The sequence below is a fragment of the Salmo salar genome, chromosome ssa06, assembly GCF_905237065.1.
Source record: "Salmo salar chromosome ssa06, Ssal_v3.1, whole genome shotgun sequence".
Lineage (NCBI taxonomy): Eukaryota > Metazoa > Chordata > Actinopteri > Salmoniformes > Salmonidae > Salmo > Salmo salar.
Window position 1 is genome coordinate 20,141,886 of NC_059447.1, and position 17,370 is coordinate 20,159,255.

General features: G+C 46.0%; 1 protein-coding gene across 3 annotated transcripts in view; it reads right to left on the reverse strand.

The window, feature by feature from the left end:
- gprc5ba (G protein-coupled receptor, class C, group 5, member Ba) overlaps window positions 1-3,995 on the reverse strand; it is a 28,684-nt gene extending 24,689 nt beyond the window's left edge. The window contains exon 1 of one of the 3 annotated variants that reach the window (XM_014202822.2): window positions 3,398-3,995. The gene's annotated coding sequence lies outside the window, so the exon portion shown is untranslated. The other 2 variants (XM_014202823.2, XM_014202821.2) reach the window with 2 other exon arrangements.
- Window positions 3,996-17,370: the final 13,375 nt, after the last annotated feature.

A 17,370-nucleotide genomic window follows, 5' to 3' on the forward strand; every position in this document is an offset into this window, starting at 1 on the left:
TTCCAAATATAGAGAAGGGAGGGTGTTTGAGGATTAGAGAACATCAGTGTTTCCCCTAAGATTTTGTTCAGCAACTGATGTTCTCAAAAAACCTACACTGTCAACAACTACAGACCAGTATCCCTTCTTTCTTTTCTCTCCAAAACTCTTGAGCGTGCCGTCCTTGGCCAGCTCTCTTGCTATCTCTCTCAGAATGACCTTCTTGATCCAAATCAGTCAGGTTTCAAGACTGGTCATTCAACTGAGACTGCTCTTCTCTGTGTCACGGAGGCTCTCCGCACTGCTAAAGCTAACTCTCTCTCCTCTGCTCTCATCCTTCTAGACCTATCTGCTGCCTTTGATACTGTGAACCATCAGATCCTCCTCTCCACCCTCTCCGAGTTGGGCATCTCCGGCGCAGCTCACTCTTGGATTGCGTCCTACCTGACAGGTCGCTCCTACCAGGTGGTGTGGCGAGAATCCGTCTCCGCACCACGTGCTCTCACCACTGGTGTCCCCCAGGGCTCAGTTCTAGGCCCTCTCCTATTCTCGCTATACACCAAGTTACTTGGCTCTGTCATATTCTCACATGGTCTCTCCTATCATTGCTACGCAGACGACACACAATTAATCTTCTCCTTTCCCCCTTCTGATAACCAGGTGGCGAATCGCATCTCTGCATGTCTGGCAGAAATATCAGTGTGGATGACGGATCACCACCTCAAGCTGAACCTCGGCAAGACGGAGCTGCTCTTCCTCCCGGGGAAGGACTGCCTGTTCCATGATCTCGCCATCACGGTTGACAACTCCATTGTGTCCTCCTCCCAGAGTGCTAAGAGCCTTGGCGTGACCCTGGACAACACCCTGTCGTTCTCCGCTAACATCAAGGCGGTGACCCGATCCTGTAGGTTCATGCTCTACAACATTCGCAGAGTACGACCCTGCCTTACACAGGAAGCGGCGCAGGTCCTAATCCAGGCACTTGTCATCTCCCGTCTGGATTACTGCAACTCGCTGTTGGCGGGGCTCCCTGCCTGTGCCATTAAACCCCTACAACTCATCCAGAACGCCGCAGCCCGTCTGGTGTTCAACCTTCCCAAGTTCTCTCACGTCACCCCACTACTCTGCACACTCCACTGGCTTCCAGTTGAAGCTCGCATCTGCTACAAGACCATGGTGCTTGCCTACGGAGCTGTGAGGGGAACGGCACCTCCGTACCTTCAGGCTCTGATCAGGCCCTACACCCAAACAAGGGCACTGCGTTCATCCACCTCTGGCCTGCTCGCCTCCCTACCTCTGCGGAAGCACAGTTCCCGCTCAGCCCAGTCAAAACTGTTCGCTGCTCTGGCACCCCAATGGTGGAACAAGCTCCCTCACGATGCCAGGACAGCGGAGTCAATCACCACTTTTCGGAGACACCTGAAACCCCACCTCTTTAAGGAATACCTGGGATAGGACAAAGTAATCCTTCTAACTTCCCCCCCACCCAAAAAAAGATATAGATGTACTATTGTAAAGTGGTTGTTCCACTGGATATCATAAGGTGAATGCACCAATTTGTAAGTCGCTCTGGATAAGAGCGTCTGCTAAATGACGTAAATGTAAATGTAATGTTTCTCAGATGATCTGATGTTTTAACTCCGGTGGGGTTTTTCAGTGGCTGCAAGATTTGCAGCGTATAGGGGAAACACAGAACATCCATGGATATGGTTGGAAATGTGCGTTTACATGAAATCCCAAAATGGTGTCAACCACCATGGAGACCATGCTGCTCATATTATGCACTGTGAGCTATGACATCAATGGCAGAGCACAGCAGAGGCATCATTCATGTACAATGACTGGGTTGTATTCTGATGTATTCTGTATTCTGATGTAAACAGTATTGCCGTTTACCCTCACTCAAGCTTAGATGTTGTTCTTGATGTTATGCTTGGTCAAGTGGCAGGTGGTCCTTTTCATCAATTACCCTTGAGGTCAAGGCCACACACTAAGGTGTAGCCCCGAGCATCCCATTGGTTCCTGCATGAAATGTGGGTGAAGGAAACTGTCTACCGGTGTACAGCTAGCTACCATTGTCGCCCCCACCGCGTCACCACAAAGCTAGCTACCATTGTCGCCCCACCCCTTCTTCTGTGGGGTTTATTGGTGGTTGGCATCCAACATTATTGTGCACTACTGCCACCTACTGTACTGGAATGCCCCCGCCTCTCTTAGTTTAAAAATTGACCAATATAAGTATAATGAGGGGTTCCTGCACATGCAGGAATGCCCACATGCAGGAACGCCCCGAATTGCGGCAGCAATTGCACTCTTCTCAATGACAGAGCCTTCCCAACAACGTGCCCAACGACAAATACCAGACCACCGGGCAAGTTTACACATTAGAACCCCGCATCTGGTGCAGCCACATCACCAGCACTCACACAAGACTGTCAAGGGGGCAACTTCGACCCCTGTGAATGACGAACCCAACAATAGCCAGTGTCCAGTTTAACCACCGACACCGCACTAGGTGATGAATTCGAAGCATCAATAGTGTCGTGCTAAAACTACCAATTGGCCATTGACAATGATTATATCACGTTCACAGAAAACCATGCACACGTATACCAATCGAATCTCTCTCTTGAATCACTCCCCTCCCTCTCTCGGTGATATCGATCGATACTCGAGGGGAAATCGAGGGAACGTACCTTGAGCGACGTAAACAAATCCGATGGAAACGATTGCAGAATGCACGTGTCACTTGTATAGCGGGGGTGTATTGGAAAAAGTCACATTTTAGGGTTGAAGCCCTCCTGCTTCGTTTGCGTTTACACTCTCCAACCACATTCCCACGGCTGTGGATCAGCTCTGCGGCCCCGACCGAATTATTCAACCCTCTCCTGGGCTAGGAACCAGAGAGAGAAAACTCTGTATTCAACCCACTCCCAGGTTAGGAACCAGATAGAGAACACCCTGTATTCAACCGTACTCGTTCTCTTCTGGTAACGGTCCCGATTTGACACGCCAGCAGGGAGACGCACTCGGAATGGCAGAATTGGGTTACAGTTGTCGTTTCTCCTAAATCCTTTGTTCAACGGTGCGTTTCCCCAACGAACCCCCTTTTGTGATGAATAAATTAGGAATAATCTAAATAAATAAAAGACATGAATGCAACTTTAATATCCCCGCTGTTCACAAAATATCGTGCGTTAAATCCAGACGGATTCCCTGTCACTGCTGCGCACCTTTACACTGTTCACTGCCCGGGTCGAGACTCAGCTCCCCCTGCTGCACATCTCCCGACTGACTGCATCAACGTGTATGACAGTTTGGAGCTCTGCATAACATGCGTAATTTTAATCCCTCTTTGAACAACCAGCGAACATGACAGCTCTACGTGGAGCAACGGGAGAAACCACAATCTACTCACTTCACTGCACTCCGTCCTCCCTCTCTCTCTCTCTCTATCTCTCTCACTCTCTCCAGTCCGCTTCTGCTCTGTAGGCAGTCCTATATTCTCCCCTCCAATAAATTGGTGTGTTGACCGCGGGTTTGCCCGTCAATTCCTCTTTGGCACCACGTCCATACACCTTTCACCCAAATCTGTCTATTGGCCGGCGATTCAGTACACTCTATTTCGGATTAAAATTGAAATGATAATCCGTGGTTCATTTACGGTTCTTGGCATCAAGTTCTTCCCTTCCACATTCGGTCTGTGGTTGGTTCGGAGCTATGAGTATAACGGTGTTGTGATGCTGGTTTCTCCTTCTGCTTGAACACGCGCGTCCTCAGCCCTTCGATTGATCTATTCAGGGAGGCGTGAAGTGAGTGACACATAACCCGCCCCGTGCCAGACCTGCGCAACCTACTATGAGCGCAATCAGCCCACTATGATTGGGGGGTGATTTGTTTTTGTTACCCCTCTACACTGCCCGAAATTGTATCCAACTGCTTCTGCTCGGGATATTGCCTCTTCACCGATATCCCACGAAACCAGCGGGTTAGTCGGATACCGCTGCTCTGCTTCGGAGGACAATTTGAGTGACAGTCACATTGATTTCTGTCCAGAGAGTCGCGCCTTCGTAATCCTCGTAATCACAGTCTATCTGTCAATATCACCATGCCATTGCCACACAGACAGAAGATAATAGAGAAACGCTGCCTTCGTCAAAGCATGGAGCCTTTGTTGTCTGCTCTATTGTTCCAATGGGATTGTATTTAATCTGAGATTTGGAGTATTAGTACAGGAAACTCTTTGGCCGTCCTGACCTGGCCCCAGGCCAAATTCTTTAGCATGACCATGGAGGTGATGGACATAATGACAACACAGACACAGATTTGACACACTGACATACACACACGTAGACACCAAAATGCAGTCACACTCGCACACACACAACCACACACACACCATTAACATGTGCATTCCATGTTAAACAAATGCTCAGAGCTATAACACACTTGAACTCTATGTGCAAACTCATATAGGCTACATACAGATGCAATGCATTCTCTCTCTCGCTGATTGATGTGACAATAGAGTGACCTCATTGTGTTAATGAGGCAGCCATGTGCATCACACACATACACACACACACACGAGTATGCACATTGAGGCAATCATATGGAGCTGTGGCTGAAGACGGCCTCTCAGATTACAGACATTACCCTCAGAAAAATGTCACTCATATTCATTACCATCATCTGAGGTGTATTCATTAGGCACCAAACGGAAGAAAATGGACTGAAACAGAGAGGGACTATCTGGACTTGTCCAATAAGATACATTCCTTTAGATTTTCTGTTGCAAAACATTTTAAAACGTAAGGCACTTAACCCTAATTTGCTCCAGGGGCGCCTTACTACTACAGTATGGCTGACCTTGTAAAACAACACATTTTACTGCACCAATCCGATGTATGTGACAATAATCATAAAATATATATAATAATAATATAAAATAAATAAATATGACCCCCTTTGTTATAGCGTTCCCTCCCAGTCAAATTACTTAATAAATATCAAATATGATATACATTGATGGTACAAAGCATTAGGAACACCTGCTCTTTCCATGACATAGACTGACCAGGTGAAAGCTATGATCCTTTATTGATGTCACTTGTTAAATCCACTTCAATCAGTGTAGATGAAGGGGAGAAGACAGGTTAAAGAAGGATTTTTTAGCCTTGAGACAATTGTGACAAGGATTGTGTATGTGTGCCATTCAAAGGGTGAATGGGCAAGACAAAAGATTAAAGTGCCTTTGAATGGGGTATGGTAGTAGGTGCCAAGTGCACCGGTTTGAATGTGTCAAGAACTGCATACTGCTGTGTTTTTCATGCTCAACCGTTTCCTGTGTATATCAAGAATGGTCCACCACTCAATGGATATCCAGCCAACTTGACACAACTGTGAGAAGCATTGGAGTCAATATGGGCCAGCATCCCTGTGGAATGCTTTCGACACCTTGTAGAGTCCAATCCCGACGAATTGAGGCTGTTCTGAGGGCAAAAGGGGGTGCAACTCAATATTAGGAAGGTGTTCCTAATGTTTTGTGCACTCACTGTATTATTTCATCACTTCAACATTGCAAATTAATATGTCTATAAGTCATATAGATACAGATATTGCTCAGTGTAAGAAGAGGTTGTGTAATACTGTAAAATTCTATGTGGTTCTAGGAAGTGCATGGTGCAGAAGCGTCTCGCAGGTTAGGTGTCCATATGGCGCCCTGCATTAGGTGATTAAAGGTGTTAGAGTCAACAAGCTCTCACAGTCTCTCATCAGAATTAGACATTCATCCATTACCACTTTAAGAATCATTCATTTTTTTAGGCTTTGCCAATGCATTGATATTCAAATTATTATTACATTCTAAAATATGTCAGAATAATGTGGACATTGCCTGACTAAATAGATTAGACGCAGGCAACATATAAATTGTCTGGCTGGGCAGATGAGACAGTGGACTGCGCAGTGAGATGGAACAACGTCATAGCTTTAGCCAGTGGTAAATTGTGGATTATACAACGGGTGGGTCTAATCCTGAATGCTGATTGGTTAAAACCGCAATCCAGCTGGTGTCTATACGCCAAGTTACCACCTTAAAATGCCTATTTCCTCTGACTGCGCAATCCATTGTCTCATCAGCCCAGCCAGGCAATTTATAAACTGAATCTCCACTATAAAAAGCATCTAGACATTATCTCAGGTGAAATTGCATCTCATTAGCTCATTGTTATGGATGTATCCAAATAAATGTCATTAGAAAACAGCTTAAACAAATGGAAATGCAGCTACTTTGTTGTTATTCTGGCTGCACTGTTTGACATGACAAAGTTAGCCATAGTTGGCTAGCTAGCAAACAAGGGATAAGAACTTTGCCAGCCAGTATGACAACAGAACATTTAGAACAAACAACTAGGTCACGTCCATAGATACAGAACAAAAAGACCTAACAACACCCATGCCAGTATATCCTCCAAACTGGCATTATCACTTAAAGAGACACCGGCTGGAATGCGGTTTTAACCAATCAGCGGCCAGTATCAGACCCACCCGTTGTATATCTTAAGGAAATAAGGTCCGACGCAGTGGTTCTAGGCGGAGCCCCACCTGCCCTAAATGACTGGTCGCCATTAACTTCAAAGAATGAACTCCGCGCTGTGGCTGGGGCTCAGCTCTGCCTCTGCTGCGTCGGCCATTATTTTAGCCCCCCACATTGTTAACACAAAAAATATATATATATAAAACATTTTTTTTGGGGGGGGGGCATGCCTGTTTTGCATGTTATTTTGGCATTAACACGTGTCACATATCAGTTTGCAAACAATGTAAAAAAAAATTGATATAATTGAGTTAATAAAGCCGCATACAAACATGGTCTCTTTTTTGTTTTCTTGAGTAAGGCAGCTCCAAAATGCAGGTTTGTCAGCCTAGCTCAGTGCTTTCTGTGGTGGTGGGGCAGCTAGCTGAAAATACAGAGAGCTGCGCCGTGATTGGCTCAGTGTTCTGTCACTCATGGGGACACTACGGCACCGCCAAGGCTAAGGGTAGACTTGGGTATGCTGCCGTAGAGTTACGTTAGAAGTGCCCATCCAAGAAGGTTCAAGGTCATTGACCACAGATAAAATTACGTCAAATCATATTATATGTACAGTAGCTCTGATTGGACTGATCATGTTTATTTGTAATTTTTATTTCACCTTTATTTAACCAGGTAGGCTAGTTGAGAACAAGTTCTCATTTGCAACTGCGACCTGGCCAAGATAAAGCGTAGCAATTCGACACATACAACAACACAGAGTTACACATGGAATAAACAAAACATACAGTCAATAATACAGTAGAACAAAAGAAAACAAAAAGTCTATATACAGTGAGTGCAAATGAGGTAAGTTAAGGCAATAAATAGGCCATGGTGGCGAAGTAATTACAATGTAGCAATTAAACACTGGAATGGTAGATGTGCAAGTAGAGATACTGGGATACAAAGGAGCAAGATAAATACATAAATACAGTATGGGGATGAGGTAGGTAGATAGATGGGCTGTTTACAGATGGGCTATGTACAGGTGCAGTGATCTGTGAGCTGCTCTGACAGCTGGTGCTTAAAGCTAGTGAGGGAGATATGAGTCTCCAGCTTCAGAGATCTTTGCAGTTCATTCCAGTCATTGGCAGCAGAGCACTGGAAGGAAAGACGACCAAAGGAGGAATTGGCTTTGGGGGTGACCAGTGAGATATACCTGCTGGAGCGCATGCTACGGGTGGGTGCTGCTATGGTGACCAGTGAACTGAGATAAGGCGGGGCTTTACCTAGCAGAGACTTGTAGATAACCTGTAGCCAGTGGGTTTGGCGACGAGTATGAAGCGAGGGCCAACCAACGAGAGCGTACAGGTCGCAATGGTGGGTAGTGTATAGGGCTTTGTTGACAAAATGGATGGCACTGTGATAGACTGCATCCAGTTTGTTGAGTAGAGTGTTGGAGGCTATTTTATAGATGACATCACCGAAGTCGAGGATCGGTAGGATGGTCAATATTACGAGGGTATGTTTGGCAGCATGAGTGAAGGATGCTTTGTTGCGATATAGGAAGCTGATTCTAGATTTAATTTTGGATTTTAGATGCTTAATGTGAGTCTGGAAGGAGAGTTTACAGTCTAACCAGACAGCCAGGTATTTGTAGTTGTCCACGTATTCTAAGTCAGAGCCGTCCAGAGTAGTGATGCTGGACGGGCGAGCAGGTGCGGGCAGTGATCGATTGAATAGCATGCATTTAGTTTTACTTGCGTTTAAGAGCAGTTGTAGGTCACGGAAGGAGAGTTGTATGGCATTGAAGCCCGTCTGGAGGTTAGTTAACACAGTGTCCAAAGAGGGGCCAGAAGTATACAGAATGGTGTCGTCTGCGTAGAGGTGGATCAGAGAATCACCAGCAGCGAGAGCAACATCATTGATGTATACAGAGAAGAGAGTCGGCCCGAGAACTGAACCCTGTGGCACACCCATAGAGACTGCCAGAGGTCCGGACAACAGGCCCTCCGATTTGACACACTGAACTCTATCAGAGAAGTGGTTGGTAAACCAGGCGAGGCAATCATTTGAGAAACCAAGGCTGTCGAGTCTGCCAATAAGAATGTGGTGATTGACAGAGTCGAAAGCCTTGGCCAGGTCGATGAATACGGCTGCACAGTAATGTCTCTTATCGATGGCGGTTATGATGTCGTTTAGGACCTTGAGCGTGGCTGAGGTGCACCCATGACCAGCTCTGAAACCAGATTGCATAGCGGAGAAGGTACGGTGGGATTCGAAATGGTCGGTATTCTGTGATTGTCTAGCCCGGCTGATTTGTATGGGTCCAGATTTTGCAGCTCTTTCAGAACATCAGCTATCTAGATTTGGGTGAAGGAGAAATGGTGGGGGCTTGGGCGGGTTGCTGTGGAGGGTGCCGGGCAGTTGACCGGGGTAGGGGTAGCCAGGTGGAAAGCATGGCCAGCCGTAGAGAAATGCTTATTGAAATTCTCAATTACAGTGGATTTATCGGTGGCAACAGTGTTTCCTAGCCTCAGAGCAGTGGGCAGCGGGGAGGAGGTGCTCTTATTCTCCATGGACTTTACAGTGTCCCAGAACTTTTTTGAGTTAGTACTACAGGATGCAAATTTCTGTTTGAAAAAGCTAGCCTTAGCTTTTCTAACTGCCTGTGTATATTTGTTCCTAACTTCCCTGAAAAGTTGCATATCACGGGGGCTATTCGATACTAATGCAGAACGCCACAGGATGTTTTTGTGCTGGTCAAGGGCAGACAGGTCTGGAGTGAACAAAGGACTATATCTATTCCTAATTCAATTTTTTTTGAGTGGGGCATGCTTGTTTAAGATGGTGAGGAAGGCACTTTTAAAGAATAGCCAGGCATCATCTACTGACGGGATGAGGTCAATGTCATTCCAGGATACCCCGGCCAGGTTGATTAGAATGGCCTGCTCGCAGAAGTGTATGGAGATTTCAGGGTTTTTGGTGGTTTTCCTAAGCCAGGATTCAGACACGGCCAAGACATCCGGGTTGGCAGAGTGTGCTAAAGCAGTGAGTAAAACTTAGGGAGTAGGCTTCTAATGTTAACATGCATTAAACCAAGGATTTTACGGTTACAGAAGTCAACAAATGAGAGCACCTGGGGAGTGGGAGTGGAGCTAGGCACTGCAGGACCTGGATTAACCTCCACATCACCAGAGGAACAGAGGAGAAGTAGGATAAGGGTATGGCTAAAGGCTATACGAATTGGCCGTCTAGCACGTTTGGAACAGATAGTAAAAGAAGCAGGTTTCTGGGCACGATAGCATAGATTCAAGGCATAGTGTACAGACAAAGGTAATGTAGGATGTGAGTACATTGGAGGTAAACCTAGGCATTGAGTAATGATGAGAGAGATATAGTCTCTAGAGATGTTTAAACCAGGTGATGTCATCGCATATGTAGGAGGTGGAACAACATGGTTGGTTAAGGCATATTGAGCAGGGCTAGAGGCTCTACAGTGAAATAAGACAGTAATCACTAACCAGGACAGTAATGGACGAGGCATATTGATATTAGAGAGAGGCATGTGTAGCCAAGTGAACATATGGGTCCAGTGATTGGTTGGGCTGACTGGGGACACGGCGATTCAGACAGTTACCAGGCCGATGCTAACAAGCTAATAGTTAGTAGGCTGTGGCTAAACAAGCTAGCAATTAGCAGACCGGGGCTGGCAAGCTAGCAGTTAGCAGACCGGGTTAGCAAGCAAGCAGTTGGCAGACCGGGGCTAGCAGTTAGCAGACCGGGGCAGGCAAGCTAGCAGTTAGCAGACCGGGGCTAGCAAGTTAGCCTTTGGGGGACGTTGCGATGGGGGTAAGTCTGTTTTTGCCTCTTCGTGCGGTGACGTTGATAGACCAGTCGTGGAATTAGTAGGGTTCCAAGTAGCTCTAGATAGCTAGCAGGCCGGTTAGCAGAATGGGCCTTCAGCAGACGTCACGCCTGAGGGGCCTGTTGGAATCCTCGGGCAGATTATGTCGGTATTCCAGTCGTAGAGGATCGGCGGGGTTCCGTGCCCCGTACCGGCAGCAGAAGGGGTCCGGATATTGTAGCCCAGGAGTGGGCTTCGGTGGTAGCACAGGAGCCCTGGCCTAGCTAGCTTCAGGCTAATTGGTGCTTGCTCCGGGATGGAAACGCTAGCCAGGGGTAGTCACCGGGGGTTGCGGTTAGCTAGTTGCGAAGATCCAGATGAAAATGTTCAGAGTTTGCGATAGGAATCCGGTTAGCTGATGACTGCTAGCAATGCTGACTGATAGGTGGTAGGTAGTTAGCTGGCTAGCTTCAGTTGAGGGATTCCATATCCGAAGTAAATAGAAATACTTTAGAAAATAAAAACAGATCCACGCCACATTGGGTGAGGCAGGTTGCAGGAGAGTATTTAGAAGTTGAGGTTTAGGAAAATATTTAAAAATGATATGCGAAGAAAAAGATGTAAAAAGATATATACAAGGAACACGACAGGACAAAGACGCCTGACTGCTACGCCATCTTGGAGAAAAAAAAGTCAACATCATTCTTTCATAATCTTAGCCAGCAGTCATGATCATGAATGAAGTTGACAATCTATTGGCAAATCATTTTTAATCCTTGTCATATGAAGAGAAATAATGAAGAGAAATTATAGATAAAACGTATCAGTGCTCATCGGCCATTGGACATTACACAACAAGTTGGAAATCGCAAATTCAGTGACAGTAGCTAAATGCAAGCATTGCAAAGCAATCACTAGCCTGCTATTCAGTGGAGTGGCTGTGTGGTCCCAAATCTGGGATTAAGGGGCTATTTTTCAAGTTTAAAATGATAAACATTCAACATTGGCCATGCTGTCAATGAAGCATGATTTGTGCCGTGCTGAAAACAACTGTTAACTTCAGTGAGTTCACGACAATTGAGAAGTCAGGAATAAATGAGCTCAGACTGGGAAAATATGTTTTGAACGGTCATCCAACTCAGAATTGTAAATCTGGCCTCTTTCTAGAGCACGACCTGAAGATCAATGACGTCATCATGATTCAACCTTGTTTTTTTGTTCAGAATTCCCAGTTGTTTTGAAAGCACCATAAATCCAGAGAATGCCAAACTTTGATGACAAAATGTTCCCACGAAGGACCGCCGCACCACCTTCCTGTTCAAGTGAGCACAGCACAACAAGGTGAGTCCAAAAATGTATTGTATTCTGCTGCATTAATTATATAATATGCCAGGGAGATATGTATACCGTAGCTAAGAAAGTAATACTAAGTGTATGTTGTGTAGTAAGATGTTAGTAGCCCATGTGCCTCACCCTAATAATTTGGTCTATTTACCCCTCTTAATTTCGCCGACTGTTCTGACTTGGTGGTGCACATGTAGCCTATAACCTGTTTTAGATAAATGTAATCATCGAATATTGTAAGAGCTTTCGTTGTCTGTTTATATACCTCCTTTATTTATCCTACGGTTCTGACTTAAGTGTACAGGGAGAACACTGTAAGAATGGCTCATGCTCTGAATTCTGTCGCTGTACATAATGGCGCCGGAGGAGATGACTGCCATTTTACGGTCTCCTAACCAATTGCGCTATTGTGTGAGTTTTTTTCGCTTTGTTTGTAACTTATTTTGTACATAATGTTTCTGCCACTGTCTCTTATGACTGAAAAGAGCTCCTAGATATCAGGACAGCGATTACTCACCTCTTACTGGACAAAGATTTTTTCTCTGACGAGTCGGACTCGAAGGATTTACTTCAGACATCCGACAAGGCCCAAATCCCTGTGATTCGCATGAGAAAGAGACGGAGATATCGAGGACGTAGGGCAGTGTAACTTGTAAGGATCTGATGGCGAGTGGGTAATCTGCCTCTACCATCAGTCCTATTAGCCAACGTACAGTCATCGGATAACAAAATAGATGAACTACGATCACAAATATCCTACCAACGGAACATTAAAAACTGTAATATCTTATGTTTCACTGAGTCGTGGCTGAACGACGACATGAATAACATACAGCTGGTGGGTTTTATACTGCATCGACAAGATAGAGCAGCCGCCTCCGGTAAGACAACATATTTCTAAACAACAGCTGGTGCACAAAATCTAATAGTAAGGAATTCTCAAGGTTTTGCTCGCCTGAGGTAGAGTATCTCATGATAAACTGTAGACCACACTACTAACCAAGAGAGTTTTTATCTACATTCTTTGTAGCTGTCTATTTACCATCACATACCGATGCTGTCACTAAGACCGCACTCAATGAGCTGTATACGGCCATAAGCAAACTGGAAAACACTCATCCAGAGGCGGCGCTCCTAGTGGCCGGGGACTTTAATGCAGGGAAACTTAAATCCGTTTTACATCATTTCTACCAGCATGTTCAATGTGCAACCAGACGAAAAAAACTCTAGACCACCTTTACGCCACACACATAGACGCGTACAAAGCTCTCCCTCGCCCTCCATTTGGCAAATCTGACCATAATTCTATCCTTCTGATTCTTGCTTACCAGCAAAAACTAAAGCAGGAAGCACCAGTGACTCGGTAAATAAAGAAGTGGTCAGATGACACAGATGGTAAGCTACAGGACTGTTTTGCTAGCACAGACTGGAATATGTTCAGGGATTCTTCCGATGGCATTGATGAGTACACCACATCAGTCACTGGTTTCATCAATAAGTACATCAATGACATCATCCCCAAAGTGACTGTACGTACATACCCCAAACAGAAGCCATGGATTACAGGCAACATCCACACTGAGCTAAAGGGTAGAACTGCCGCTATCAAGGAGAGGGACTCTAACCCGGAAGCTTATAAGAAATCCTGCTATGCCCTCCGACAATCCATCAAACAGGCAAAGGGTCAATACAGGACTAAGATTGAATCATACTACACCAGCTCCGACGCTCATCGGATGTTGCAGGGCTTGCAAACTATTACAGACTACAAAGGGAAGCACAGCCGCGAGCTGCCCAGTGACACGAGCCTACCAGACAAGCTAAATTACTTCTATACTCGCTTCAAGGCATGCAACACTGAAGAATGCATGAGAGCATCAGCTGTTCCGGACGACTGTGTGATCACGCTTTCCGTAGCCGATGTGAGTAAGACCTTTAAACAGGTCAACATTCACAAGGCCGCAGGGCCAGACGGATTAGCAGGATGTGTACTCCGAGCATGCGCTGAGCAAATGACAAGTGTCTTCACTGACATTTTCAACCTGTCCCTGACTGAGTCTGTAATACCAACATGTTTCATGCAGACCACCACAGTCCCTGTGCCCAAGAACACTAAGGTAACCTGCCTAAATGACTACCGACCCGTAGCACTCACGTCTGTAGCCATGAAGCGCTTTGAAAGGCTGGTCATGGATCACATCAACACCATTATCCCAGAAACCCTAGACCCACTCCAATTTGCATACCGCTTTAACAGATCCACAGATGACGCAATCTCTATTGCACTCCACACTGCCCATTCCCACCTGGACAAAAGGAACACCTATGTGAGAATGCTATTCATTGACTACAGCTCAGCATTCAACACCATAGTGCCCTCAAAGCGCATCACTAAGCTAAGGACCCTGGGACTAAAAGCCTCCCTCTGCAACTGGATCCTGGACTTCCTGACGGGCCGCCCCCAGGTGGTAAGGGTAGGTAACAACACATCTGCTACGCTGATCCTCAACATGGGGGCCCCTCAGGGGTGCGTGCTCAGTCCCCTCCTGTACCCCCTGTTCACTCATGACTGCATGGCCAGGCACGACTTCAACAACACCATCATTAAGTTTGCAGATGACACAAAAGTGGTAGGCCTGATTACCGACAACGACGAGACAGCCTATAGGGAGGAGGTCAGAGACCTGGCCATGTGGTGCCAGGATAACAACCTCTCCCTCAACGTGATCAAGACTAAGGAGATGATTGTGGACTACAGGAAAAGGAGGAAAAGTTCCTTGGTATCCACATCACCAACAAACTATCATGGTCCAAACACACCAAGACAGTCATGAAGCGGGCACGACACAGACCATTCAGGAGGTCTCTAATGCACAGATACAGGTTCAGACCATTCAGTGTTTTCAGTGTGTGTTCATTGTCATAGTGACAACTGCAAATGATGTATGTAGGTCTAATAAAAAATGATATAGTAACTTGTATTTAAATGTGGCAATTTAACAACACTATTTAGCCTGCACAACTTTTTGCAGCAAGTGATTTCCATTTTTCCAATTGACTCTCATGTTCAACTATTTGCAATGCTTCAATGCAACAATGTTATCATAACTGGCCAAAAGTGATCACACCAATGCACTTTCTCCTCAACTTTCCCGAAATGCATTTTCTATGCTGTAGGTTGTATCAATAGTTTCTGCGTTTTGCTTCCATGTTTTAAAATAATTGGAGAATTAGGTGAATATGGTATGATACACCACGGTTTTCAGCCAATCAGATTTCAGGGCTCGAACCACCCTGTTTATAATTATAGATCTGTGGTGCCTGTGATTATAACAGTACAGTCCTTTTACTAAAGGAAGACACCAGTATTTCAGTCACATACTGAAATAACATAACAGTCCCTTTACTAAAGGAAAAAACCAGTAAATTGTGTATACCGTACAGTACATTTATGTCTTAAAGCTGATTATTCTTCACTAACACAACGCAGACTGTATTGCAATTTAAATATAAGCACTTGTGAGCAGCATATGCCTTGTATAATATAAGCCATTTAGCAGACATTTTTAACCAAAGTGACTTACAGTCATGCGTGCATACATTTTGGGTTTGGGTGGCCCTGGGAATTGAACCCACAATCCTGGCATTGCAGCGCCATGCTCTACTAACCGAGCCCTACCTTGTGCAGGCGTTCTTTCTTTATTCATAATATCTGTTATACATAGTCCTCTCAAAGACACTTTGGTACCTCTCATTTTAATATGTGCCTTCTCTCTCTCTCTCTCTCTCTCTCTCTCTCTCTCTCTCTCTCTCTCTCTCTCTCTCTCTCTCTCTTTTTCTCCTGTGAGAACTTTGGCTGCGGCCTCTCCATTCAGCCTCTAAGCTCATTTCCTCTGACACCTCCACCTGGCAGTCGGGGCTCTCCCCGTCACCCTGCTGTGCCCCAGGCTGGCACTGCCATCCATTCCTATGCCACCCTCCAACCCCTCCCCCTGGAGGACTCCTCACCAATCCAGGGCATGGCCGGGCTTCCTCTCCCCAGGATGCTGGCTCCATCGCTGTGATACACTGAGACGGTTCCCCCAGTCTTGTGATACACTGAGACGGTACCCCTAGTCCTGTGAAACACTGAGACAGTCCCCCCAGTCCTGTGTTACACTGAGACTATTTCCACAGTCCTGTGTTACACTGAGATGGTTCCCTCAGTCCTGTGTTACACTGAGACTGTTTCCACAGTCCTGTGTTACACTGAGATGGTTCCCTCAGTCCTGTGTTACACTGAGACTGTTTCCACAGTTCTGTGTTACACTGAGATGGTTCCCCCAGTCCTGTGATACAGTGAGACTGTTTCCACGGTCCTGTGTTACACTGAGATGGTTCCCCCAGTCCTGTGATACACTGAGAAGGTTCACTAGTCATTATTGCTGTTGCTATACAGTATGTTGACGGTGTGGTTACTATTCACTGCCAGTCCAGCAACAGTTATGTCACTTGGGGATAAATATAATTTATTCAATTGAACTGAATTGAATGGTGCACTGCTCGATGAGACAGCCTAATTAAGGGCTACCCATGACACGTGTTCAGAGAGTCAGAGACACACAGTGGAAGGGTTATATCCAAAGGACGATAGCCAATCCTGGGTTGTATTCATTAGGTAACAAACGGAAGAAAACAGGCTGAAACAGGGAGGGATCTGATCTGGTGAGGACAGACGAGCACACCGGTCGCACGCTTGAGTTGTCCTTATTATGAATGTCAGGATGCGAGTCCATGACCTCACATAGGAAGTAATCACTATGACAGGATGCAGGCGTGTAAGGCTTGCAGGACAGGAAGAGAGCTAATTTTAAGACTGAATGGTGAGTGGAAGGACACGTCATCCTCACTCCTCTTAAACACAGTGGAAGGACATGACATCCCCACTCCTCCTTAACACAGTGGAAGGACACGTCATCCTCACTCCTCCTAAACACAGTGGAAGGACATGACATCCCCACTCCTCCTAAACACAGTGGAAGGACATGACTTCCCCACTCCTCCTTAACACAGTGGAAGGACATGACATCCCCACTCCTCCTTAACACAGTGGAAGGACACGTCATCCTCACTCCTCTTAAACACAGTGGAAGGACATGACATCCCCACTCCTCCTTAACACAGTGGAAGGACACGTCATCCTCACTCCTCCTAAACACAGTGGAAGGACATGACATCCCCACTCCTCCTAAACACAGTGGAAGGACATGACTTCCCCACTCCTCCTTAACACAGTGGAAGGACATGACATCCCCACTCCTCCTTAACACAGTGGAAGGACACGTCATCCTCACTCCTCTTAAACACAGTGGAAGGACATGACATCCCCACTCCTCCTAAACACAGTGGAAGGACATGACATCCCCACTCCTCCTAAACACAGTGGAAGGACATGACTTCCCCACTCCTCCTTAACACAGTGGAAGGACATGACTTCCCCACTCCTCCTTAACACAGTGGAAGGACATGACATCCCCACTCCTCCTTAACACAGTCGAAGGACACGTCATCCTCACTCCTCTTAAACACAGTGGAAGGACATGACATCCCCACTCCTCCTAAACACAGTGGAAGGACATGACATCCCCACTCCTCCTAAACACAGTGGAAGGACATGACTTCCCCACTCCTCCTTAACACAGTG